Here is a 2,995-nt window from a genome sequence, read left to right as displayed (position 1 = left end):
CTATTTTTTTCTGTTTTCTTTTTCTTGATCATATTTCAAGTTTTCCAACTTTCTCTTCTGAAAGGAACAACTTTGGAGAATTATACCACATTTGTAATAAGAAATACAGAATTAGTGAATTCTTTCATGTGAAGGAAATAGAACCCCAAATTAACTGTAATTTCTATTAGTTTTGAATAAGTAATAAACCACACATGGTCAAAAATGCTTTATTTACTATGGTAAAATATATATAACTTAACATTTTCTATTTTTAAGTGGAAAACTAAGTAGTAACCACCACAGTTATCTGTTTACAAACTTATTAATAATCCCAAATGGAAACTGTACACATTAAGCAATAATTTCTCATCCCCACTCCCAGCCCCTCGTAACCTCTAACCTACTTTCTGTTTTTATGAATTTGCCTAGATATTTCATATGCTCAGATTTTTATTATCTATGTTAATGGAAAGTAAAATTTATGGCAGAAGATCCAAAATGGCGGCAGAGTATGTTACACTCACCTTCTTCCAGGACCAAACTGGAATTACAACTAAAATATGGAACAAGCAACCTGAATAACCAATTAAAGATAAGCTGAACAGAAGTCTTATAACCAAGGATTTACAGAAGAAGCCACATCGAGACTGGTAGGAAGGGCAGAGACATGAAAAGGGCTGATTCTGCTCCCATGGGAGGCAACTGAGATTCCAACTGCTCAGCTGCAAAGGTTACCCCTAAGAAGAGTGGGTCTCAACCCCAAGCTCAGATCCCCAGCCCAGAACACCAGGAAGAAGCACCCACATCACATCTGGCTGTGAAAATCACTGGGGATTCTGCCAGGGAGAGACAGGAGTCTGCTAGAGACACAGTGCCTTCAAATGGACCAATGCACAAAATCTCATTTGCAGCCACTTACCCAGGGTTTTGGCAGAGGGAGGGCGGAGCAGACAAGAGTCGTGTGAGGAGAGACTAGGGTTTGTGGCTCTGGGAAGACAGCTGAAGGGACAGCTGCCAGGACCCCTCTTCCCACACCACAGACACCATCTTTCTTGGGTGGAGCACTCCCTTATGGCATCACCCTGAGGGAATACAATAGCCTTACCCTCTGGATTCCCTGTAGCCCCACTTTGTGGAGCTCATGTACTACTGAGGAGTCAGCTGCCTGGGCTGGCGTACAGAGGTCTGGATAGACTCGGGGGTATCAGTGACTGGTGTGGCTTTGTAGTGAGGGCCATTGCCCTCTCTTTCCCATGAACCTAACTGGCGCCACCCCCTAACAGGAGATATGATAGCCTCTCCTTCCGAATTCCTGGTGGACCCACACTGCCAATGTCTGGGCAGAATCCAGGACAGACTGAGTTGTGTGGCTCTGTGAAAGGGGCCACTCCTCCCATCTTCTCTGAAGCCTGACTGGAACCTCCCCCTCACAGAAGATCTACTAGCCCTAATCTCCCAACTCCTGGAGCCCTTCCCTGCAGAGCTTCAGCTCCTGGCAGAATCTTGAACAGACTTAGTTTTGTGGGTTGTGCACCGGGACTATTTTTTCTTTGTACACCCAACCAATGCACAGCCTTCCCTCATGCAGCCAAATCTTGATTGGCTTGGGCCTTATAAACTCTACTGGACTCACCCTGATTACTCTAAGACCCCAACTTACCACAAAGGTCTGTGGGCCCTGCATGGGACATTTGCTGAGTGGCCTCAGACCCAGCACTGGCACTCAGTTTGAACCTGTGTCAATCTGGTGAGAACCACTCACCTCTACCTGATGACTCGCTGAGAACCTTGCTCATGCAACTCAAGTACCACCAGAGGCTCGTTCAGTGACTGAGTCTAATAGGCAGCCGGCAGATGGAGACAGATCTTGGGTGCCTTGAGACGTTTGCTGGCCTGCCCCCGGACCTGGTGCTAATAAAAGCCGGCCTTGGTGCATAGTTTGGTCCTTCCTGTTCGCACCTAGGCCCCACAGCGATAGCTATAAACTGTGTATAGTTTTCTAGCTCCAAGCAGGTTACCTTCCCTGGGCCAGTCACAGGGCAGCATCTAACATAGGCCGCACCAGAGTTCCTCCCAAGAGGCCCCAAAACGAGCACAACCAGTGGCCAGCTTCAGAAAACAACAGAACAGGATGCAGTAAACTCCACAAGCAGAACATCCACAGGAAGACACCCAGGCCGTTACATTCTGCCAGGCAAGAACATACACAGGATGGAATAAAGGTAGCCCATCCGATAAATGGTGTTAGAGACTTGGACGGATACATGCAAAGCAATGAAATTAGCCCACCTTCTCACACCATACACAAGAATAAACTCAAAATGGATTAAAGGCTTAAATGTAGGACTTGAAACCATAAAAATCCTAGAAGAAAACACAGGCAATAAAATCAGTATTTCTGATAGTAATATTTTTTATATATCTCTTTGAGCAAGGGAAAAGAAAAGCAAATGGGACTACATCAAACTGAAATGTTTTTGCAAAGGAAATTTAAAATGAACAAAGTGGAAAGACAACCCAATGAATGGGAGAACATACTCACCAATGACATATCTAATAAGGGGTTAATATCCAAAATTTATAAAGAACTTCTATAATTCAACAGCTCAAAAAAAAACCAAGCAATTCCATGAAAAAATGGGCAAAGGATCTGAATAGTTACTTCTCCAAAGATGACATACAGATGGCTCAGTGTCACTAATCATCAGAGAATGCAAATTAAAACCACAATGCGCTTCCATCTCACATCTGTCAATATGGCGATCAGTAAATCAACAAAAAAGTGTTGGTGAACATGTGGGAACCCTCGTGCACTGTTGGTAGGAATGCAGATTTGGCGCAGCCACTGGAAAACAGTATGGAGCTTTCTTAAAAAATTAAAAATGAAACTGCCTTAAGACCCAGCGATTCCACTTCTGGGAATACAGCCCAAGAAACCTGAAACACTGATTTGAAAGAATATATGCACCCATGTGTTCATTACAGCATTATTTACAATCACCAAGATTTGAAA

Source organism: Myotis daubentonii, chromosome 7, assembly GCF_963259705.1.
Source record: "Myotis daubentonii chromosome 7, mMyoDau2.1, whole genome shotgun sequence".
NCBI classification, from domain to species: domain Eukaryota; kingdom Metazoa; phylum Chordata; class Mammalia; order Chiroptera; family Vespertilionidae; genus Myotis; species Myotis daubentonii.
The sequence above is the reverse complement of the archived record's forward strand: the minus strand, read 5'-3'. Positions refer to the sequence as shown.